The sequence below is a fragment of the Ambystoma mexicanum genome, chromosome 2q, assembly GCF_040938575.1.
Source record: "Ambystoma mexicanum isolate Mex_15411 chromosome 2q, UKY_AmexF1_1, whole genome shotgun sequence".
Taxonomy (NCBI): Eukaryota; Metazoa; Chordata; class Amphibia; order Caudata; family Ambystomatidae; genus Ambystoma; species Ambystoma mexicanum.
Window position 1 is genome coordinate 1,433,413,698 of NC_090924.1, and position 24,915 is coordinate 1,433,438,612.

Here is a 24,915-nt window from a genome sequence, read left to right on the forward strand (position 1 = left end):
ACATCGCTCCACAGCCCAGCCCCAGGACCCAGTTGCCCACCCACACCTGCCTCTGGGGTTGCCATGTCGGGCACTTCCACATCTGGCACCAGTGGCAACCCCAGGCCAGAGGGGCAGAGGGGCACCAGCTTCACTGCCACCGAAGTTGGTGTCCTGGTGGAGCATGTCCTGGGGCAGTATGATGCCCTCTTTGGATCGTCCCGCGCCAGCAAGGAAGGACGGGAGAGGATCTGGGCCGACTGTGTGGTTGCTATCAACGCGGAGGGGGTGGCAACCCGCAACGTCCAGAAGATCAAGAAGCGCTGGGAGGACTTGAGGTCCAGGACCCTTGTGAAGGCCCGGCGCCTCGTGGAGGGGGGCCGGGGCCGCATGAGTTCCATCCAGAAGAGGGTCCTGGAACGCGTACGCCCAGCGCTCCACGCCCAGATCCTTGAGAGGGAGGCCCGTCTGGAGTTGAGCGGTATGTGTCCAAGCATTACTGTGTGAGACAGGGCATGTTGCGGTGTGCTGGTTCTATGATACTTGCCTGTATGTGTGCCATGGGCCATGTATGCATGTATGTGTGCAGGGACATCATGGTAATGCATGTGCGACCAGTGATGTGTGACCCACATGGTTGTTGCATGTGTTGAAATGCGGCATGGGGAGCCCTATGCAGATTTTGGACATGAGAGCATGCCAGTCTCTGTACCTGGACATGGATGGGGGTGAAGGATGGGTGCTGATGCCAGGTACATATATGGTAGCCATGTCTGTGTGCCTGACCTGCGTGTCTGTGACTTGTGCATGCCATGGATGCATGACACATGTGTGTGACAATGCACAGATTCAGTGACGCACCCAACTTACCCTTGTTTCGCCTGTGTTCGGTGTGTTTGGGGCCAGATGGATGTGACTGAGGTGAAGTGTGTGCATGTGATATGCATGAGCCATGATGCATGTGAGTTACATATCATTGAATGTTTCTAGAGTCCATTGGACATGCATGGAAATGTCCATGGCATGCACCATGCCTGTTACTGTGTGTGTTTTGCCTGGACTGACCCATGTGTTGTGGAGGGACATGATGGAAGTGTACTTTGACAGTGGTGCTCATCTGCTATTGCTTCCTGTCTAGGGGACCATTGTACAGTAGCCTGATGCTTGTGTCCTTTGTCTCCCTCTACGCAGCGGCTAGTGAAGAAGAGGGCGGAGACGGCGCTGTGGAGCAAGGCGGCGGGGATGCCCCCACGGCTGCAGCGGAAGGGGTGGGTGAGCCCCCACAGGGGCCTGCTACGGCGGGAGACGGTGAGGAGCCATCCAGGTTGGTGGTTTGCACAGAGGAGGAGGAGGCCGACACTGGTGCACACATGGGGCCTGGTGGGAGCATCCCTGCTGGTGCAAGTGGTGCAGTCCAGGGCCAGGGGCAGGAGGCAGCACAGGTCACCGTGGAGGGGCCTGTGCATGTCACTGTCCCTGACCCTGTGAGTGCACCACCATGCACCAGCAGGGATGCCCCGTCCCAGGCCCGTCCGCAGGTAGAGGGGATGTCCATGTCACCTGACTCCCCTCCACCTGCGGACGTGGTAACCCCTGGCCGCGTGGAGAAGGTCCTGATTGGGGTCGCGATGCGCACGGCTGTGATTCGTGATGACGTGCGTGCTTCCCGGGAGGAGCACGCACGTCATCACGAAGTGCACCGTGCCGACGTGGCCCAATTGGGATCGGCCATGTTCGGGGGTTTCCTGCATGTGTTGGCCAATCTGACGGCCCTCTCCTCCTCTGTGCAGGCTATCCACCGGTCGTTCTCCTTGCCGTCTTCCGGCCCAGATGCCACCAGGGCCCCCTGTGGACCTGCCCCGACCAATGCAGCCAGCTCGGTGGGGATCCCATCCCTGCCACAGTTGGGAGTCGGAGGTCCAGCAGGGGTGGACAACACAGCAAGTGGACCCCAGCAGATGGAAGATGTGACGGCATCATCGGGCAGGGCACGTGCACGACGGCGTCGGTGGTTTCCATCAGCCTGGATGCCGTCGTGCTGGCAGAGGCAGTGGCGTCGGAGGCAGCAGCGGGCTCGACGTGGGAGGCATCATGGCTCGGGGCCATCAAGATCAGAGGGGCAGGCATCGGCCGGAGGGCAGGGCAACCCTGGGATGGTGGTGTGTTCCGTGTGGGAGGAGTTTGGCCAGCGGATAGGTGCGGAGCGGCAGCGGGCGGAAGAGGAGCGGCTCGCCATGGTCAGGGCGGAGTTCTCCATGCGTCGGGCATTGAGGCGGGCTGAGTGCCTCGAGGAAGCTCGCAGGGAGTTTGAGGTGGACATGGGGTTGTCCCTGCGAGACCTCGGGGCCAGGACAGAGTCCCGCCTCCAGGACATCGACATGGAGTTCGATGATGCCCTGGCCAGCAACATCACCAAGTGAGCCGCAGGACTTGCCCGCTGCCTTTGTATATAGTTATTTAGTTAGTTAGTGCTAGGTGTCCTTTATTTATTTTTATTATTTTGGACCGCTCGGACAATGGCCACTTTTTTGTACATATATTTTACATTAGTTAGTGGTAGGTTTCATTTTTGGTGTTGGGCTCATGGACCCTGGAACATTCCTGTATATAGTTTGTTTTTTTGGGAGATACATTTTTTTGATTTCTTATTGTTTTCACCATGACGTAATGGTTTTTCATTAATTTCCTATGACATGATATTGCTTTGGACAAATTCATTTTAATTTTTTTTTCCTTTGTTTTTTTGTTTATCACTTTTGTTCTCGGACATGGACCATTTATTTACTTAGCCACATCGTTGTATGTTTGAAAAGTTCACTTATTTTTGGTATTTAATACATTTTTTATATTTTCTTACACTTGTGTTATTTTCTCATTGGTTTGTTACATGTCATGATATGGGTTTTGACATTCACTTGCACCCATTGTGTATGTGTGTGTGACGGACATGTGTTCTTTTGCATACTTGGCATTGGGGTTGTGTCATGTGATTGCATTCACTATGTGGGTGGATGCAATCCTTGCCTGGGTGTTTGTGCTGGGTATGCTGCCCATTACTGCCATGATTGTGTATCGTCAGGACCTGGGGCCAGGGGGACATGTGTGGGGGCCTGCTGGCAGGTTCCCCACAGTGCTGGGGGGTGGGGGTGGTGGGAGACATGAGTGTGGGCCTGGTGGAGGCTGCCCCTGCACTGCTGGGGGGTGGGGGTGGTGGGAGACATGGTTGGGGGCCTGGTGGAGGCTGCCCCTGCACTGCTGGGGGGTGGGGGTGGTGGGAGACATGGTTGGGGGCCTGGTGGAGGCTGCCCCTGGTGACTGGGGGGGTGGGGGTGGTGGGTGACATGAGTGGGGGCCTGGTGGAGGGTGCCCCTGGTGACTGGGGGGGTGGGGGTGGTGGGAGACATGAGTGGGGGCCTGGTGGAGGGTGCCCCTGGTGACTGGGGGGGTGGGGGTGGTGGGTGACATGAGTGGGGGCCTGGTGGAGGGTGCCCCTGGATGGTGGGGGGTGGGGGTGGTGGGAGACATGAGTGGGGGCCTGGTGGAGGCTGCCCCTGCACTGCTGGGGGGTGGGGGTGGTGGGAGACATGGGTGGGGGCCTGGTGGAGGCTGCCCCTGGTGGCGGGGGGGTGGGGGTGGTGGGAGACATGAGTGGGGGCCTGGTGGAGGCTGCCCCTGCACTGCTGGGGGGTGGGGGTGGTGGGAGACATGGGTGGGGGCCTGGTGGAGGCTGCCCCTGCACTGCTGGGGGGTGGGGGTGGTGGGAGACATGGGTGGGGGCCTGGTGGAGGCTGCCCCTGCACTGCTGGGGGGTGGGGGTGGTGGGAGACATGGGTGGGGGCCTGGTGGAGGCTGCCCCTGCACTGCTGGGGTGTGGGGGTGGTGGGAGACATGGGTGGGGGCCTGGTGGAGGCTGCCCCTGCACTGCTGGTGGGTGGGGGTGATAGGGGACATGAGTGGGGGCCTGGTGGAGGGTGCCCCTGGTGACTGGGGGGGTGGGGGTGGTGGGTGACATGAGTGGGGGCCTGGTGGAGGCTGCCCCTGCACTGCTGGGGGGTGGGGGTGGTGGGAGACATGGGTGGGGGCCTGGTGGAGGCTGCCCCTGCACTGCTGGGGGGTGGGGGTGGTGGGAGACATGAGTGGGGGACTGGTGGAGGGTGCCCCTGCACTGCTGGGGGGTGGGGGTGGTGGGAGACATGGGTGGGGGCCTGGTGGAGGCTGCCCCTGGTGACTGGGGGGTGGGGGTGGTGGGTGACATGAGTGGGGGCCTGGTGGAGGGTGCCCCTGGTGGCGGGGGGGTGGGGGTGGTGGGTGACATGAGTGGGGGCCTGGTGGAGGGTGCCCCTGGTGGCGGGGGGGTGGGGGTGGTGGGAGACATGAGTGGGGGCCTGGTGGAGGGTGCCCCTGGTGACTGGGGGGTGGGGGTGGTGGGTGACATGAGTGGGGGCCTGGTGGAGGCTGCCCCTGCACTGCTGGGGGGTGGGGGTGGTGGGAGACATGGGTGGGGGCCTGGTGGAGGCTGCCCCTGCACTGCTGGGGGGTGGGGGTGGTGGGAGACATGGGTGGGGGCCTGGTGGAGGCTGCCCCTGCACTGCTGGGGGGTGGGGGTGGTGGGAGACATGGGTGGGGGCCTGGTGGAGGCTGCCCCTGCACTGCTGGGGGGTGGGGGTGATAGGGGACATGAGTGGGGGCCTGGTGGAGGGTGCCCCTGGTGACTGGGGGGGTGGGGGTGGTGGGTGACATGAGTGGGGGCCTGGTGGAGGGTGCCCCTGGATGGTGGGGGGTGGGGGTGGTGGGAGACATGAGTGGGGGCCTGGTGGAGGCTGCCCCTGCACTGCTGGGGGGTGGGGGTGGTAGGGGACATGAGTGGGGGCCTGGTGGAGGGTGCCCCTGGTGACTGGGGGGGTGGGGGTGGTGGGTGACATGAGTGGGGGCCTGGTGGAGGGTGCCCCTGGATGGTGGGGGGTGGGGGTGGTGGGAGACATGAGTGGGGGCCTGGTGGAGGCTGCCCCTGCACTGCTGGGGGGTGGGGTGGTGGGAGACATGGGTGGGGGCCTGGTGGAGGCTGCCCCTGCACTGCTGGGGGGTGGGGGTGGTGGGAGACATGGGTGGGGGCCTGGTGGAGGCTGCCCCTGCACTGCTGGGGGGTGGGGGTGATAGGGGACATGAGTGGGGGCCTGGTGGAGGGTGCCCCTGGTGACTGGGGGGGTGGGGGTGGTGGGTGACATGAGTGGGGGCCTGGTGGAGGGTGCCCCTGGATGGTGGGGGGTGGGGGTGGTGGGAGACATGAGTGGGGGCCTGGTGGAGGCTGCCCCTGCACTGCTGGGGGGTGGGGGCGATAGGGGACATGGGTGGGGGCCTGGTGGAGGCTGCCCCTGCACTGCTGGGGGGTGGGGGTGGTGGGAGACATGAGTGGGGGCCTGGTGGAGGGTGCCCCTGCACTGCTGGGGGGTGGGGGTGGTGGGAGACATGGGTGGGGGCCTGGTGGAGGCTGCCCCTGGTGGCAGGGGGGTGGGGGTGGTGGGAGACATGAGTGGGGGCCTGGTGGAGGGTGCCCCTGGTGGCGGGGGGGTGGGGGTGGTGGGAGACATGAGTGGGGGCCTGGTGGAGGGTGCCCCTGGTGACTGGGGGGGTGGGGGTGGTGGGTGACATGAGTGGGGGCCTGGTGGAGGCTGCCCCTGCACTGCTGGGGGGTGGGGGTGGTGGGAGACATGGGTGGGGGCCTGGTGGAGGCTTACCCTGCACTGCTGGGGGGTGGGGGTGGTGGGAGACATGGGTGGGGGCCTGGTGGAGGCTGCCCCTGCACTGCTGGGGGGTGGGGGTGGTGGGAGACATGGGTGGGGGCCTGGTGGAGGCTGCCCCTGCACTGCTGGGGGGTGGGGGTGATAGGGGACATGAGTGGGGGCCTGGTGGAGGGTGCCCCTGGTGACTGGGGGGGTGGGGGTGGTGGGTGACATGAGTGGGGGCCTGGTGGAGGGTGCCCCTGGATGGTGGGGGGTGGGGGTGGTGGGAGACATGAGTGGGGGCCTGGTGGAAGCTGCCCCTGCACTGCTGGGGGGTGGGGGTGGTAGGGGACATGAGTGGGGGCCTGGTGGAGGATGCCCCTGGTGACTGGGGGGGTGGGGGTGGTGGGTGACATGAGTGGGGGCCTGGTGGAGGGTGCCCCCGCATGGTGGGGGGTGGGGGTGGTGGGAGACATGAGTGGGGGCCTGGTGGAGGCTGCCCCTGCACTGCTGGGGGGTGGGGGTGGTGGGAGACATGGGTGGGGGCCTGGTGGAGGCTGCCCCTGCACTGCTGGGGGGTGGGGGTGGTGGGAGACATGGGTGGGGGCCTGGTGGAGGCTGCCCCTGCACTGCTGGGGGGTGGGGGTGATAGGGGACATGAGTGGGGGCCTGGTGGAGGGTGCCCCTGGTGACTGGGGGGGTGGGGGTGGTGGGTGACATGAGTGGGGGCCTGGTGGAGGCTGCCCCTGCACTGCTGGGGGGTGGGGGTGGTGGGAGACATGGGTGGGGGCCTGGTGGAGGCTGCCCCTGCACTGCTGGGGGGTGGGGGTGGTGGGAGACATGAGTGGGGAACTGGTGGAGGGTGCCCCTGCACTGCTGGGGGTGGGGGTGGTGGGAGACATGGGTGGGGGCCTGGTGGAGGCTGCCCCTGGTGACTGGGGGGGTGGGGGTGGTGGGTGACATGAGTGGGGGCCTGGTGGAGGGTGCCCCTGGTGGCGGGGGGGTGGGGGTGGTGGGTGACATGAGTGGGGGCCTGGTGGAGGCTGCCCCTGGTAGCGGGAGGGTGGGGGTGGTGGGAGACATGGGTGGGGGCCTGGTGGAGGCTGCCCCTGCACTGCTGGGGGGTGGGGGTGATAGGGGACATGAGTGGGGGCCTGGTGGAGGGTGCCCCTGGTGACAGGGGGGGTGGGGGTGGTGGGTGACATGAGTGGGGGCCTGGTGGAGGCTGCCCCTGCACTGCTGGGGGGTGGGGGTGGTGGGAGACATGGGTGGGGGCCTGGTGGAGGCTGCCCCTGCACTGCTGGGGGGTGGGGGTGGTGGGAGACATGAGTGGGGGCCTGGTGGAGGGTGCCCCTGCACTGCTGGGGGGTGGGGGTGGTGGGAGACATGGGTGGGGGCCTGGTGGAGGCTGCCCCTGGTGACTGGGGGGGTGGGGGTGGTGGGTGACATGAGTGGGGGCCTGGTGGAGGGTGCCCCTGGTGGCGGGGGGGTGGGGGTGGTGGGTGACATGAGTGGGGGCCTGGTGGAGGCTGCCCCTGGTGGCGGGAGGGTGGGGGTGGTGGGAGACATGGGTGGGGGCCTGGTGGAGGCTGCCCCTGCACTGCTGGAGGGTGGGGGTGATAGGGGACATGAGTGGGGGCCTGGTGGAGGGTGCCCCTGGTGACTGGGGGGGTGGGGGTGGTGGGTGACATGAGTGGGGGCCTGGTGGAGGGTGCCCCTGGATGGTGGGGGGTGGGGGTGGTGGGAGACATGAGTGGGGGCCTGGTGGAGGCTGCCCCTGCACTGCTGGGGGGTGGGGGTGATAGGGGACATGGGTGGGGGCCTGGTGGAGGCTGCCCCTGCACTGCTGGGGGGTGGGGGTGGTGGGAGACATGAGTGGGGGCCTGGTGGAGGGTGCCCCTGCACTGCTGGGGGGTGGGGGTGGTGGGAGAAATGGGTGGGGGCCTGGTGGAGGCTGCCCCTGGTGGCAGGGGGGTGGGGGTGGTGGGAGACATGAGTGGGGGCCTGGTGGAGGGTGCCCCTGGTGGCGGGGGGGTGGGGGTGGTGGGAGACATGAGTGGGGGCCTGGTGGAGGGTGCCCCTGCACTGCTGGGGGGTGGGGGTGGTGGGAGACATGGGTGGGGGCCTGGTGGAGGCTGCCCCTGCACTGCTGGGGGGTGGGGGTGGTGGGAGACATGGGTGGGGGCCTGGTGGAGGCTGCCCCTGCACTGCTGGGGGGTGGGGGTGGTGGGAGACATGGGTGGGGGCCTGGTGGAGGCTGCCCCTGCACTGCTGGGGGGTGGGGGTGGTGGGAGACATGGGTGGGGGCCTGGTGGAGGCTGCCCCTGCACTGCTGGGGGGTGGGGGTGGTGGGAGACATGGGTGGGGGCCTGGTGGAGGCTGCCCCTGCACTGCTGGGGGGTGGGGGTGATAGGGGACATGAGTGGGGGCCTGGTGGAGGGTGCCCCTGGTGACTGGGGGGTGGGGGTGGTGGGTGACATGAGTGGGGGCCTGGTGGAGGGTGCCCCTGGATGGTGGGAGGTGGGGGTGGTGGGAGACATGAGTGGGGGCCTGGTGGAGGCTGCCCCTGCACTGCTGGGGGGTGGGGGTGGTAGGGGACATGAGTGGGGGCCTGGTGGAGGGTGCCCCTGGTGACTGGGGGGGTGGGGGTGGTGGGTGACATGAGTGGGGGCCTGGTGGAGGGTGCCCCTGGATGGTGGGGGGTGGGGGTGGTGGGAGACATGAGTGGGGGCCTGGTGGAGGCTGCCCCTGCACTGCTGGGGGGTGGGGGTGGTGGGAGACATGGGTGGGGGCCTGGTGGAGGCTGCCCCTGCACTGCTGGGGGGTGGGGGTGGTGGGAGACATGGGTGGGGGCCTGGTGGAGGCTGCCCCTGCACTGCTGGGGGGTGGGGGTGATAGGGGACATGAGTGGGGGCCTGGTGGAGGGTGCCCCTGGTGACTGGGGGGGTGGGGGTGGTGGGTGACATGAGTGGGGGCCTGGTGGAGGCTGCCCCTGCACTGCTGGGGGGTGGGGGTGGTGGGAGACATGGGTGGGGGCCTGGTGGAGGCTGCCCCTGCACTGCTGGGGGGTGGGGGTGGTGGGAGACATGAGTGGGGGACTGGTGGAGGGTGCCCCTGCACTGCTGGGGGGTGGGGGTGGTGGGAGACATGGGTGGGGGCCTGGTGGAGGCTGCCCCTGGTGACTGGGGGGGTGGGGGTGGTGGGTGACATGAGTGGGGGCCTGGTGGAGGGTGCCCCTGGTGGCAGGGGGGTGGGGGTGGTGGGTGACATGAGTGGGGGCCTGGTGGAGGCTGCCCCTGGTAGCGGGAGGGTGGGGGTGGTGGGAGACATGGGTGGGGGCCTGGTGGAGGCTGCCCCTGCACTGCTGGGGGGTGGGGGTGATAGGGGACATGAGTGGGGGCCTGGTGGAGGGTGCCCCTGGTGACTGGGGGGGTGGGGGTGGTGGGTGACATGAGTGGGGGCCTGGTGGAGGGTGCACCTGGATGGTGGGGGGTGGGGGTGGTGGGAGACATGAGTGGGGGCCTGGTGGAGGCTGCCCCTGCACTGCTGGGGGGTGGGGGTGATAGGGGACATGGGTGGGGGCCTGGTGGAGGCTGCCCCTGCACTGCTGGGGGGTGGGGGTGGTGGGAGACATGAGTGGGGGCCTGGTGGAGGGTGCCCCTGCACTGCTGGGGGGTGGTGGGAGACATGGGTGGGGGCCTGGTGGAGGCTGCCCCTGGTGGCGGGGGGGTGGGGGTGGTGGGAGACATGAGTGGGGGCCTGGTGGAGGGTGCCCCTGGTGGCGGGGGGGTGGGGGTGGTGGGAGACATGAGTGGGGGCCTGGTGGAGGGTGCCCCTGGTGACTGGGGGGGTGGGGGTGGTGGGTGACATGAGTGGGGGCCTGGTGGAGGGTGCCCCTGGTGACTGGGGGGGTGGGGGTGGTGGGTGACATGAGTGGGGGCCTGGTGGAGGGTGCCCCTGCACTGCTGGGGGGTGGGGGTGGTGGGAGACATGGGTGGGGGCCTGGTGGAGGCTGCCCCTGGTGGCGGGGGGGTGGGGGTGGTGGGAGACATGAGTGGGGGCCTGGTGGAGGGTGCCCCTGGTGACTGGGGGGGTGGGGGTGGTGGGTGACATGAGTGGGGGCCTGGTGGAGGCTGCCCCTGCACTGCTGGGGGCTGGGGGTGGTGGTAGACATGAGTGGGGGCCTGGTGGAGGCTGCCCCTGCACTGCTGGGGGGTGGGGGTGATAGGGGACATGGGTGGGGGCCTGGTGGAGGCTGCCCCTGGATGGTGGGGGGTGGGGGTGGTGGGAGACATGAGCAGGTGTGCAGGGTAGTCCCCTGTTTTGTGGGCTGCCTGCAGGGGCCGTCGAGGGTGACAGGACCCACCCAGCCTAATCGCGTGTGTAACTTCGCACGCACCCCTGTAATACACGTACCAAGCCAAATCGCGTGTGATAATTCCCGCGCACCCCTGAAATACACGCGCCCAGGCTATTCGCGTGTGGAAATTCCCGCGCACCCCTGAAATACACGTACCCTGCTGTAATCGCGTGTGGGACTTCCCGCGCACCCCTGTAATACACGCGCCCAGCCTATTCGCGTGTGGAAATTCCCGCGCACCCCTGAAATACACGCACCCAGGCTATTCGCGTGTGGAACTTCCCGCGCACCCCTGAAATACACGCGGCCAGGCTATTCGCGTGTGGAACTTCCCGCGCACCCCTGAAATACACGTACCCTGCTGTAATCGCGTGTGGGACTTCCCGCGCACCCCTGAAATACACGCGGCCAGGCTATTCGCGTGTGGAACTTCCCGCGCACCCCTGAAATACACGTACCCTGCTGTAATCGCGTGTGGGACTTCCCGCGCACCCCTGTAATACACGCGCCCAGCCTATTCGCGTGTGGAACTTCCCGCGCACCCCTGAAATACACGTACCCTGCTGTAATCGCGTGTGGGACTTCCCGCGCACCCCTGTAATACACGCGCCCAGCCTATTCGCGTGTGGAAATTCCCGCGCACCCCTGAAATACACGCGCCCAGGCTATTCGCGTGTGGAACTTCCCGCGCACCCCTGAAATACACGTACCCTGCTGTAATCGCGTGTGGGACTTCCCGTGCACCCCTGAAATACACGCGGCCAGGCTATTCGCGTGTGGAACTTCCCGCGCACCCCTGAAATACACGTACCCTGCTGTAATCGCGTGTGGGACTTCCCGCGCACCCCTGTAATACACGCGCCCAGCCTATTCGCGTGTGGAAATTCCCGCGCACCCCTGAAATACACGCGCCCAGGCTATTCGCGTGTGGAACTTCCCGCGCACCCCTGAAATACACGCGGCCAGGCTATTCGCGTGTGGAACTTCCCGCGCACCCCTGAAATACACGTACCCTGCTGTAATCGCGTGTGGGACTTCCCGCGCACCCCTGAAATACACGCGGCCAGGCTATTCGCGTGTGGAACTTCCCGCGCACCCCTGAAATACACGTACCCTGCTGTAATCGCGTGTGGGACTTCCCGCGCACCCCTGAAATACACGCGGCCAGGCTATTCGCGTGTGGAAATTCCCGCGCACCCCTGAAATACACATACCCTGCTGTAATCGCGTGTGGAACTTCCCGCGCACCCCTGAAATACACGCGGCCAGGCTATTCGCGTGTGGAAATTCCCGCGCACCCCTGAAATGCACGTACCCTGCTGTAATCGCGTGTGGACCTTCCCGCGCACCCCTGAAATCCACGTACCCGGCCAAATCGCGTGTGAGACTTCCCGCGCACACGTATTTTTTGTCAGCGTGTCCGTGTTTGTGGGTACCCCTTTGCACCTCATTTGTCCTGGAGGGCCACAGTATAGGACATTCATCATGGCAGTATATGGGTGCTATTTGTTGGCGCTCCTTTTGGCGCACATTTCTTACAGCCACTGAGACGCTACCGCCTGTTTTCTTGTGGCGGTCGTGTTTGTGCCTGTGCGCTGGTTTGAGCGTGCGCTTTTTTGACCTATTCTATTCCATGAATACGTGTTGTAGGCGAGCGTGTGGGCGTTCTGCGCACTTTTACCCTGTGCTTCCCCCGTGACGCCCACATTTTGGCAAGTTGTTCCCCATTCCGAGTGTTACGCCCCGTGTTCCGCCTACTTTTGTTGCGTGCACCGCGCTATGTGCGATTTTCGCTGTGGACTGTGCGATTTTCGCTGTGACCTGGCGCATGCCGTTAGATGGCCTGTGCGCCAACGTGCGCCGCGCACTTTCTTATCGCACGTCCGATGGTTTTCTCGCGCACGGCCTTCCATGAATCGATGTGCGCTGCTTTTCGTGCGATTTTCGCTATTCCACTGCGATTTTCGCTATTCCACTGCGAATCGCACGTTTTTGGCCACTTGCGCCACGCTAATTATTCCATGAATCGGCCTGTAAGTCTCCAGCCTGATGGAGGCCCCTAATAGGCATAAAGGGCGGGACAAATACCTTCCCTGGGGAGAATGACAAGATCCCTGATGTGAAACACACATTTCTGCGCCACAGCCACTTGGAGAATACCGCAATTGAGCCCAACGAAAACTGGGAGACCACACTACCAAGAGACACTCGCCCCAGTACATAGCAGCCTATGCCAGTGGAGGGTTGGGCCCCTGATCGGCAGGGCGTGTGCCCTCCTCAAATCTGTCCTCTTCCATCAACAATTACACTGTTGCTCCCTGTCCATAAGCGCGACGTATCCAAGGACAGAACAATCTTGAAATCACGCCCCTCCGAGTAGGGAGCTTGGGGTTGGACATTTTCTACGCTGGTGGGACGACTACCATTCCAACAGAACCATCAGCTCTGGTGGCTGTAACTCTCTCCACTCACGCTGGATATCACCCATCGTCCAGAAGGTTGGGCCCCCACACCTGGGGCGTGTGCCCTCTTCTCCCTATGAACCACCAAGGTGACTAACGCCAATAGACAGGAGAAGCTCGCCCCTTACTAGTTCTCCCCCATGCGCTGCTCACGCCATTCCCCGGGCCGCAGTGATGTCATCCCGGGGGCCCAAAGCAGATGTAGCCAACCTACTGCATGAAATGAAGAGTATAAGAGCTGATATAGGGGGGAAGGGTGATAAGATAAACCAGAAAATAGACAAGATGGAGGACAGACTTGTAGAGATGGAGAACAATCAGACCTCCCTCACCACACTCGAATCTCAAATGGACCAGATGATTGCAGACATTGAGGCCAGTGAGGAGGAAATCCGCTCTAAGGTTGACGATTTGGAAAATCAGGAAAAATCACAACAAATTATGTATTTTTGGTATACCGGAAAGAGAGGCCGAGACCGAACGTGACTTGAAGAGAATCTTGCACACACTACTGAATCTCCTATTTGAAGATGACTCAGTAGATGAACCGAAAATCGCCACATTCACAGAGCCGGGGGTGCATCCGGCGCCCGAGGACAGTGCTGGCGCGGTTTCATAACTACGCGGACAAAGGAAGGGTCCTTGAGAAAGCCCGAAAGTGCCCACAGATTACCCTTGATACTGCGAATGTTTCAATTTACCAGGATTTGTCCTCCTTCACATTGGCGACGAGAAGGAAATGCCTCCCACTCACCAAATGGCTACAAGAAAAAGATGTGCGATACCGTTGGGGATACCCTGTTTCACTAACATTTGAATGGGAAGGGAGCACGATCAGGCTAAAATTTGAAAAGGATATTCGTACCTGCACGGTGGACCTAGTAGGAGAACAGGATGAAGGAGCAAGTCAAGGCGGAAGGAGAAAAGAGGACACAGAATGGCGGATCAAAGGACCAAGACGGAGGAAGATACCAGGTTCGAGGAAATTTAGGAGGATGAACGCTTCCCCAGACATGGAACATTGAAGTTCCAACATTATGTATTGACTTTGCCATAATGTAGGATGGGACTGAGAGCTCGTTCAGTCATTCTGGAACAAGGGCTAACAAGAGCTGGGTGCCAAAGAATAAGAAACAGACGATCATAGCCGTGGTACTGCAGATTGCGGAACAAATAATTATGCCCATGCCACGGTAAAGGGGGGGGAACGGGGCTTATTGTTGTTTGAGGTGATATTTTGTTGGGCTGTGAGTTGCCCGGTACTGACTAGTGGTCCGAGACTACCTGGATGAAAACAACTCAGCTAGACTGGACGCCGCTTGGGCAGGGTGGGGCCTTTCGGTATGGGGCCGGTGAGGGAATGGGATAGACACAGAAATTCATACAGGTGCATATAATATTACACTTTTTGAACTGAGAGGTGGTTTTCTGGGGCCCCATGATAAACATACGAACTACAGGTATGGCCACGTCAATGGACAATACAGTGGGTAGACCCAGGCCCCTTAGGGCGGGCACACTTAATGTGAAGGGACTTAATTCCCCTACTAAGCGGTCGCTGGTTTCTCTGGAATTTAGAAGGGCTGATCTGGATATCCTTTTTCTCCAGGAGACTAAATACATGCGCGGGGAGGAGCGCAAGGTTCTTCACTCCAGGGTGGGACTTGAATATTGGGGCTCCAGTCCACTGCGGAAGGCAGTAGTGGTCGTTCTTGTGAAGAAGGGACTCAACTTCAAAGTCTCCAAGGTATGGTCAAACATGGAGGGACGAACTATAGTGTTGGTAGGTAGAATGTATAGCACCACCCTCACCCTTGCAACCCTATATGCCCCAAACACTGGGCAATCCCACTTCCTCCAGCATATGGTCCTGAAGATGATGCTTGAGGCAGCAGGAGGGGTTATACTTGGGAGGGATTTTAACATGTGGGAAAACCCTATGCTCGATAGACAGGCAGGTAACCCCGACGGAAATGTACCCCTAGTCAGTGGAGGTGCTGAGGTAGCTAACATGATGGATTTATATGGCCTTAGGGACATATGGCGGCATCTTCACCCCAACCAACAGTGCTATACCTTTTATTCAGCCCCTCACTCCAAGTTCACCAGAATAGATTAAATGTATCTTCTTTCTAGGGCAAATGAGGCTGCAGCAGCCGCAGAGATTATTCCAATCTCATGGTCAGACCATGACATGGTCACCACAGAAATGTCTCTCCTTGCGTTTCCGCATGTAAACTCAAAAAAACACTGCAATGAATCTTTATGGAAGGACTCTGTCTTCCGTGACTGCATGGCTGATGAAATCACAGAATACATCAAAATGAACGACACGGGTGACTTGCCTAAAAACACGATGTGGGAGGCTGGGAAGGCAACATGGAGGGGTATATTGATAAAAGAGGGAGCGGACAAGAAAAGGGAGAGGGCCCTAATAGAAAATAGATTGAGGCGTGAAATGACACACTTAGATTGTGCAGCGCAAGGCAACGGAGAAGGGAGAAGGGATAAGATTGCTGAAGCTGCCCAAAAAAGAGAGGAACTACGTCAATTAGAAGAGGGGTTGACCCTACGCAAGCTTCAGTTCCTCAAACAAAAACAATATGGAAAAGGCGATAAAGTGGATGCGCTATTGGCCGCTCGACTACGGGGACATTGGGTGGAGTGGTGGGTAGCGGCCATTCCAGTCACAATATGAGCATCCCAAAGCTGACTTCTATGAACAGCTCTACAAATCCGAGTCCGTATGAGGAGGTGTAGATATAGACCTCTATATGGAAGGTATACATATGCCGAAACTCTCTGATGAGGTCCAGAGGGTGATCAGGAGGTTACCAACGGGCAAGGCACCTGGAAATGACATATACACTGCCGACTTTTATAAGACTTTCCTTAAGCCCCTCCTCCCCTTTATGGTTGACCTTTGTAATACTATACTTCAGACTGGCGTAGCACCTGATTCATTTTCACAAGCACTAATCTCCATGATCCCTAAAGAAGGCAAGGATCCCAAACAATGTGGATCATACCGCCCCATCTCCCTTCTCAATATAGACACAAAAATGTACACCCGCGTATTGGCAGCCAGGTTGGAGACCCATATACCTTACCTGACACACCCCGACCATTTATTCTGGGGCAGCAAGTAGCTGACACTACGCGCAAATCCCTTCACCTAATACACGAGTCTAAGAGAATGACAGGCGACCCCCTCACTGTTGTCCATTGATGCTGAGAAAGTATTCGATAGGGTCAAATGGAACTTTCTGGAAGAAGTGGTCTGTAAGGTGGGACTCGGTCCCACATTTAGAAAGGGGATCAGGGCAGTGTACACATCCCCCAAGGCATCTGTCATGGTAAATTCTGAGTACTCTAGATGGTTCCGCCTCAAAAGAGGCACAGGAAAAGGCTGTCCCCTATCAGTGATACTCTTTGCTCTCTCTTTAGAACCCCTAGCCCAAACACTCAGAGCTGACTACAGGGTAGAAGGTCTCCGAGTAGATGGGAAGGAATATACATTGGTTCTCTATTCTGACGATATTCCGCTGCATGTTCAAAATCCAATGACCTCAATACCCAGAGCGATACAACTAATAGAAACATTTGGGGCTTTATCAGGATTTAAAATTAATAGGACTAAATCCATACTCTATCCGTTATACAAACCCACTTCCAAATCCGCTACACAATTTTCCCAGCTGGGTCTCGGGTTAGGGGGTTCAGCCTTACGATATCTGGGCATCAACTTGACAAGGAATAGAGGATATGTATGAGACAAATTTCCCCCACATCCTAGCCTTGTTTCACGCAGATCTAGTGAAATGGCAGCCACTCACAATCTTTTGGATGGGGCGGCTCAATGCAATCAAAATGATATCCCTCCCTCGATTCATGTACCCTTTCTAGGTCCTGCCTCTTAAAGTCCCAAAGGCGTTTTTCCGAGAAGTGAAACGTCCATACTGCGACTCCTATTGTAGCGGAAGAAAGCCCGAATACCGTATGAGGTACTTATAATGCCTAAAGATAAAGTGGGGTGGGCCTCCTGGATATTAAACTATATTACCAGGCAGTACAACTGCGGGTACTGATTCCACACCTGAGAAGTAGAAAGGACGTGCAATGGGTTCATCTCGATAACTACAACTTAGCCCCTGCCACGGTTGCGGAATAGCTGTGGGTGCCCAGAGCCCAACTCTTGAAAAGACTCCGTAATCACCCCATACTAGGCACTCTGTGGGATATATGGAAGGAAGGGGCAGATATGAAAAGCGTCACCACGTGGCCGGCCCCCCTAAGCCTTATATGGGCCCCTGGGGTCCGTGAGAAGATCCCTGACCACCCACAATATCAGTCCTGGTTTGAGGAGGGTCTGGAGAGGGTCGGACAGTTGTGGATGGGAGGGGCCTTTCTCACGATCTCTGAACTAGAGGATGCTCTGCAGATAAGTCCGATCCCGGTTTTCCTTTACTTGCGTCTCAAGGGGGTACTCACGAGGGAGGAATGACGTGTGAAAATCCAGAGAGAGCTGACACCTTTTGAAAAGTTACTTGGCACGGTGGCCGGAACCAAGGGCCTCATCACAGGCATGTATAGGGCGGTGTTAGATAATGGGAGGAGATCATCTGTCAAACTTAAATGCAGATGGGAGTTAGACTTAGGCAGAGAACTAGATGAACGAACGTGGGCGAAGATATGTAAAGGACCCTCAAAGGTCTCGATTGCTGCACAATACAAACTTCACGCCATTAAGTTGTTACACAGTTGGCAATACGACCCCTACAGACTGTCAAAAATGTAACAGTCTACCAGCCCATTGTGGTGGAGGTTATGCAGAGAAAGGGCCGACTATTGGCATATGTGGGGGTCATGCCCCGGGTCCAAATACATTGGAACAAAGTCCTGGGCTGGATCAAGCAGATTGATGGGATCTCCCGGGATGCAACACCTCACCTCATATTGTTTGGCAGAATGTGATGACGGGGTGATGAGTGCAAATGGTATCGTGTCCCCCTTAATGCTTGCTGCACGCACCTTCCTGGTGATCAGGTGGAAGGTGAAACTACTTCCATCCAAGAAATAATGGACCGGAGTGGCCATAAATATGTACACCATGGAAAGGATCACAGCACCCTACATGAGAGAGCTACTAAGCATGAGACTCTGTGGAGTGACTTTGCATGTCTGCATATCCCTAACCCCGCAAGAAGCCCAACACAAGGGAATGACGACGAAGAAAAAAGATAGTATCGTATCTTGAGACCATAGTGAAGTGTGTGCCCTGGCATTCTGAGATTAACTCCACTGATAGTTTTGAATTGTTTCGTCCGGACGTATGGCCTGTATAAACCACATGATTGGTTCTCATTCCACCTTTGTAACTGTATAATAAAGTGAAAACTGAAAGCAGTAATCCCGTCCTGGGGGCAGGAGGGAGGGAAAGTTGCTGGTTTTGTATTTGTTTCTGGTGCGTAGGAGGGAAAGCTATTGCATAGTTCCATTTTGACACATCTGCCAAATATAAGATGTATGTTTTAATCGTTTAAAACCTATTAAAAACAAATCTGAAAAAAAAAAAATGTTCATGTCTATGCAATGCACTCCCCTTCTGCCATTGATCTGCCATCAGTCACCACGGGAAGAGGTTGTCACACCAGCTATCGTGCTGTAATGCAGGCTGCCTGCATTCACCCCGCAGTCGCCTGTGCAGGTACCCGCGAATTGGCGCAATATGCACGGATACTGCAGGCACACCACCGTCTTCTTCCACCTAATGAGATATATCAGATGAACCACTTGTCACTCCGCCACCCTTTCCATCCCTTCTTCCCACCACCACATGGCGTAAAGTATGTTTTCCAGGCCCTTCCGGCGCCACACTGTCCTCCGATACACCATGGCAGCGGTTCCCAAAAATGCTGACACACAGCATGTTTTACTCCAGCCAACCACCGGCTGTGTCCGATGTTTGCCGACATCACAGCGTACTCCAAGGCAATGAGACTTTTGTCCGTGGAGCAAACGGGGAAGCCAGATATCACAAATTATTTGAGATGTACATTTCAGTTCTTTGCAACAAAAGTAGTAGTCGGATTTCCACCAAACACACAAAAGCACACAAAAGCACGTTTTCAGAACCAAGCCCCCGCTCCTGCCGCAAATTTGGTTAAAATCCGTCCAGCCGTTCGACCTGTAGGCATGCGCAAAGTTTGTGGCCATTCAGTCTGTGTAAAAAAAAAATTATTTGGGACCCCCCTATAACTTCGCCCCCCCTCCACGAAACCTCACCCAAAATTCAGCTGGCGCCATATACTTTTTTGGCAGTTTTATCCAAATTCGTCCACCGGGAGCAAAGTTATAAGTCGCCCAAAAAGTGGTCTTCCTATGGGTTTAGCAACTTAACCATAACTACACGCCCGCTACCGCAGGCGGTGTAATGTATATATATATAGATTTATACAGGGCTGGTCATTGGGCCGGCTCTTGCCGGATCCGAGATTCAGCACCAGATGTGTAGCCGGATCTTGGGATCTGGCCAGAGTCAGCTGCCCCAAATCCCTGCTCTGCGCTGGGGAGAAAAAGAAAAAAAAACGGACGCGGGCAAACTGTAACTTCCTCTGGTGACCCCATGCAAGAGGTCACAAGAGGAAGTTACAGTCCTCAGCCACGACCCGCTTTATTTATTTATTTATGCAATGTTTGTCGGATACATGGATCCGGATTATTTATTTATTTATGCAATACTAGTATCCGACAAACATTGCATAAATAAATAAATATACCGATATCTGACAAACATGGCATAAATAAATACCCCTATTAACATCACACATGATGCAGCCATCCAACTGCTTTCAGAGGAGAGCTGCAGGAGGTGTGCCGGGTGTGGTTCAAGTAAAGGAAAACATTGCTTTTGGTGAACAGAAATCACCCTGTTTGAGTAGTACCCAAGGGGAAGATTTTTTTAATAAAATGGAATGCAAATTGTGCAATTTAAAGAATATTTACTCAGCAACACTGGTCAAAACTATTTTACGCATGGTGAAGTAACTCATCACCATTGCCATGGAAGTGGTTTAAAGTGGAATTGATATATAGTTTGGAAAAGAAGCAGCATGAAAGAAATAGTGCTGTTTTAAAATATTTTTGACAATCCCTTTGATACGAGGTCAACTGCCAGCTCTGCCCATTTAACCCCGCCTCCTTGCCCCCCAAACTCCGCCCCCATCCTGACCCTTCTGGGATCCCCCACCAATTTTTTTGCATTTTCACTACTGGATATATATATTATATGCGGCGGTCGCCGCCCTATATTTAAGGTGAGTTAGAGACACATAACTCTATTGTTAATAACTTTTGATTCGAGTAACGGATTTGGACAAAAAAAGTAATAAAAAGTCTGTGGGCCACCCCCAGACTGCAAAGTTTCGTAAAGATTATTTAAACAATAAAAAAGTTATTATGCGTCCCAAATAAAATGTTTTTTTAAGAGTGCGGCCTACTTCCCATTAATTTTCCCATAGACAAAAAAGGTCAATTTTTGCCAAAGCGCACAGCCTAAACCATTGGACAGATTTGAATCAGGTACAAAAAACTCCGGCACGAAGCGTTGACTCATGATCCATACGTGGTTTGGGGTTATTCAGTGCAGTAGTTATTTTAAAATTTGACAGAGAAGGGAGTGTCCCCTTCCCCAAAAAATATAGTTATATCTCCCATGGTGCATTACAGGATTGTGGTTTTCAGAAATTAAACGACCGCCTTCTTGTTTTTCTCTTGATGCGAGAGGTATTCCTGGCTATAGCCGAGCTTATGGGAAAATGAAGCGCTGTAGACAGGTATGTGCAGGTCACAAAACGTCAGGGTATTGGTGGGGGGATGGCTAGAAAGCATTGAGTGTCATTTGGGAGTTCGAGGGGTCCAGGGTTCTAGTTTGCAACACGAAGCTTTCTGTAGCCTCAGCCAACATCTGAAAGTAAACTGCGTTACAGAAGCAGCGTGTGCTCGGGGGTGAAAGGGAGAGGGCAGGGGAGGTGAGGAGGCTGTCTGAGGAGTGGGGGAGCTGGCACAGATGAGGGGGCACTTGGTGATGGCCTTGGAGGGCAGGGAAGCATTTTTTATTTTGGCTGTTTTGTCGATATTTGCGGCTATATCCAAGGTCACAAAGGACTACAGATAACCATGGGTATGTGTAGTTCGGTAGCAGCAGTTACATTTAAAAAAAACATTTTTTTATAACTATGGTGAAGTCAGAGGTGAAAAATCAGTGGTTATGGCCCAAGGCCACTGACTCAATTGCCATCCAGGTCTCCCAATCATGCAGTAACCAGGACAGACTCTGCTTAGTTTCAAAGTGCCGAAGGGGCCAGCCTCTAGAGGCCCTGTTATTTGATAAATGAGCCCAACTTAAAAGACGTCTTAGAGGAATGTGTGAAAAGTCCTGGTTACGTTGCAGTTTTAGGTCTTTTTAGTGAATCTTATGCGTATAAAATATTTTCACGCTAGGTACGGTATTTCCAAGTGAGATTTTTTATTTTTTGTAGTGTAGGCACATGGTCTAATGGTGGTCAGCCGACACGTGTTTCGACCTCGCGGGGTCCTTTTCAAGGCAGGGTTATATGTAGAAAGTAGGGATGTTGCCCCAAGATGTGCCTCTTATGGTCTGCATAAGGAATTGTCTCTCTCAAGCTTGGGTCTGTCGTCCAATGCCGGGGCTCTCGAGCGCGTTGTGTTCGGGAATTGAGGTGACGGATGGGCCTCCCCTTTTCTTGCTTTGAATCGAAGCAGGATCAGTCCCAGTTACTGCATGGATGGGCGACCAAATGGCTCTCTGAATTATTTACTTTTTGAAACTGTGCTACTGTCAGTCCTTGAAGGTTTTGCACTCAGAGACAATGGGCCTCATTACAACCTTGCCAGTCCATAAACAACAGTGCCGGTAAGCTTACCGGCACCGTTGTTTCTGGACCGACAAAGTACAATTCTCCAGGCGGGTTGCCTTTCTGCCCACCAGGTCTGCCCTGGCAGGCAGAAAGGCACCCGCCCGCAGACTTTCATGGAAGCACCAGCACTGTTATTAATGGTGGCGGTGCTTCCATGGTCCCCATTACCATTGAATCCTCTGGGATTCAAATGAGAATGGGGACTGACAATTACTGCTGCCTGACTTACCTGACCGCCAGGGCTGTAATGCCCCAGTGTTTCCAGAAAGTCAGGCAGCAGTAAATCATCACGAGTCCGGCAGCAGCCTGATGGTTTTACCGGCATGTCTACCGCCGGACTCATAATGAGGCCCACTGTTTTGCCTTTTGCTGAAGGTTTCACGTGACATCAATCAACTCAATGCAAGTCACATTACAACACATCTGCCCCTTTTTCATACAACACACACAAAGCAAAAAGTTAACGACAAAATCATACATAAACCCTTTTACCATTGCAATTCTGTTCTTATTCCAGACCTGGCCGCCCATTACTCTCACAGCTCCTTTCATTACGGCAACAACCTTTACCAGTTCGGAATATAAAGGATCTCCCTTTCTCTTAACAACTTCCTTCTTGATTCTCACCCAATCACCACACTCCACACGTAACTCCTTCTTACCTCTCGTTTCGTTTTTGTGCATAACCCACTTCTCATTTCTCTCTTTCAACATGTTCCTCACTTCATCCACAACCAAATTGGACTCTCGACTTCTTCCCAACCACGGGGTACTCACCAAGGAATAAGGCTTGCGTCCTCATTCATTCAAAAGGGCATACCCTGTGGTTGCATGGGGTGCCATGCGCAGAGCCCACATTCTTCTTTAGAGAATAACCATTTTGTCATATCCACACACCTGACCCATGCAAATACTTTCCATTACACACCTGTTCATTCTCTCGACGACCCCATTGGTCTCAGGATGGTATAACGCAGATTTCTTATGCTTTATATCACACTTTTTTAGGTACACCCGGAAACATCCTCCAGTAAATTGGGTGCTATTGTCGGTAAGTATACTTTCCGGGACACCCTCATTAGCAATTATGTTCTGCAGAACATCTACAATACTCTCACAACCCTAAAATCACACCACCTGGAAAACAAGTCAATAACCAAAATCACAAACTTCCCTCTACCATAACCCAAATCAACAGGACCTAGGATATCCATGGCCAATTCACTCCACTCCTTTGTAGGGACACCAACATCAACCAATGGTTGCTTCCTTGCTTCACTTCCCTTACATGTTTTGACACACATTGAACATTCGTTGAGACGCCTCTCTATGTCTCTGTCAAAACCGGGCCACCAGTAATCGGATCTCAAAACACCCTTAGTTTAGGAAATACTGATGTGCCCACTGTGAGCCAGATCAATTACTTTTGATCGAATGTCTTCAGGCACCACTGCTCTTTCCCACCTAAACAAAATACCATCCGAAACAGACAATTCATCTCTCACTTCCCAGAACGGCCTCTCATTCTCAATTAACTCCACCCTCTTTGGCCACACTGAGCTCATCACATATGTCATCACTCTGCTTATCATTGAGTCTTTCTTTACTTCTTCAAGCCATTCCTCCTTGGACACTATCCCTTCAGAATTCACAAACACCATTTCCATATCAGGCTCTTCCTCAACCTCACGTGAGTACACTTTTACTCTCGAAAAACTGTCCGCCAACATTTTCTCCTTCCCTGGAATCACTTGCATTTGAAATCTATGGCCTTGCATTCTGGTGACCCATCCTGCTACCCTACGAGAAACTTTGTCAGCCCTTTACTCTCAAAAATGACTTTTAATGGTTTGTGGTCCGTCCGGATAACAAAATCAGTTCCCCATACAAAATTCTTGAACCGCTCTACAGCCCAATGACAGGCTAGAGCTTATTTCTCCAACACAGAGTATCGCATCTCAGCACCTCTCAATGCACGGGACGTATAGGCAATCACCTCTTCCAAACCGCCTTCACCTATTTGTGCAAGAACAGCATCTAGCCCACCCTCACTTGCATCCACAGTAATTATGCTAGGTTTCCTGGTATTAAAACAACCTAACGGCTGAGCTAAATCGAGTTCATTCTTTATCCTTTGGAATTCTGTTTCGCAAGCCTGGTTCCACACAAACTCGATACCTTTCTTCAGCAATTTTCTCATTTCTAACACTTTGACTGCATAATTCTCAAGAAACATTTGAAACGTAGAATTCCGTCATGCTGAGAAATTATCGTAGCTCAGCCTTACTTGTCGGTCTCTCAACCACCTTTATAGCATTTACCAGGCTCTCCTTCGGTTTCACACCCTCACATGAGACTTCATGCCCCAAGTAATCTACTTTGGACGGTGTCTAGTCAAAGGATCGAATCTAAAGGGTCGACAGGTCACAGGGTCGACACCAAAGGGTCGACAGGTCAAAGGATCACATTTTTTTAAAATTATATATTTTTTTTAGGTTTTCGTTTAGGGAAAAAAACATGGTTTTTAGCAAAAAAAGGGGGTTGGGCTCCCCCCCAAAAAAAAAATATGAAAAAAAAAGAAATCGATCCTTTGACCTGTCGACCCTTTGGTGTCGATCCTTTGACTGGCAGCCCTTTGGACACTGCTAATTTGCATTTCTCCTCTCACAATGTGATACCTCTCTCTTCAAATATCTTCAACACAGCCTCTAAAATGTTGTCATGCTCTTCCATTGACTCTCCACATATCAGTACATCATCTTGAAAGCAGAAAACACCTCTCACATCTTTCAACAGACGGTCCATCACTTTTTGAAAAACAGAGGAAGCCGACGCTAACCGAAACGGCATTCTCTTAAATTGGTAAACACCCTCATGAGTTATGAAAGCCGTCTGATTCCTACAACCTTCCTCCAACTCAACCTGATGATACACTGAGGCCATGTCGAGTTTGGTAAATACTTTACCCCGCCCAATACTTGCCAACATTTCTCCCATATTAGTCAACGGGTGTCTATCCACAAGTACACATTTGTTGAGCTCACGCTTATCAATACACAACCTCAATTCACTAGATCCCTTCTTCACGACAACCACTAGTGAAATCCATTCAACGCCTCCAGCCTTCTCAATTACACCCATTCTCAGCAGTTTCTGCAATTCTTTCTTGACTCCATCTCACAGTGCAAATGGCACAGATCTGAGTTTTGCAACTACAGGTTCACTTCGCTTTTTTTACAATTATCTGATGCAGCATCCCTTTTATTCTTCCTAAAGTCTTACTAAACATCCCGGGATGTTTTGTGACAGGGGTGCCTGACACAAGTAGCACTTGCTCTTCTCCATTGGGATCCAGTTTAACATTTAAGTTCTTTTGTTTTCTCCATCCTAGCAAAGTGTGTCCCTTCATCGTAACATATACTTTTCCATCACAATAACAACCTTTGAATTCAAAC